Below are 711 nucleotides of genomic sequence, written 5' to 3'. Positions count from 1 at the left end.
AAAAAACCAGCTTGAACATCAGGAAGTTCACGGTTCACATATTGCTGAAGCCTGGCTTGGAGAATTTTGAGCATTACTTTACTAGCATGTGAGATGAGTGCAATTGTGCGGTAGTTTGAGCATTCTTTGGCATTGCCTTTCTTTAGGATTGGAATGAAAACTGACCTTTTCCAGTTCTGTGGCCACTGCTGAGTTTTCCAAATTTGCTGGCATAATGAGTGCAGCACTTTCACAGCATCATCTTTCAGGATTTGAAATAGCTCAAATGGAATTCCAAACACCCTCTTCCAACAACACAAGAGAAGGCTCTATACATGGACATCACAGGATGCTCAATACCAAAATCAGATTGATTATATTCTTTGCAGCCAAAGATGGACAAGCTCTATATAGTCAGCAAAAACAAGACCAGGAGTTGACTGTGGCTCAGATCATGAACTCCTTATTGCCAAATTCAGACCTAAATTGAAGAAAGTAGGGAAAACCACTAGACCATTCAGGTATGACCTAAATCAAATCCCTTTGATTATACAGTGGAAGTGAGAAATAGATTTAAGGGCCTAGATCTGATAGATAGAGTGCCTGATGAACTATGGAATGAGGTTCAGGCATTGTATAGGAGACAGGGATCAAGACCATCCCCAAGGAAAAGAAATGCAAAAAAGTAAAATGGCTGTCTGGGGAGGCCTTACAAATAGCTGTGAGAAGATT

The sequence above is a fragment of the Bison bison genome, unplaced genomic scaffold, assembly GCF_000754665.1.
Source record: "Bison bison bison isolate TAMUID 2011002044 unplaced genomic scaffold, Bison_UMD1.0 scf7180017864163, whole genome shotgun sequence".
Taxonomy (NCBI): Eukaryota; Metazoa; Chordata; class Mammalia; order Artiodactyla; family Bovidae; genus Bison; species Bison bison.
Note: the sequence above shows the minus strand (reverse complement) of the source record.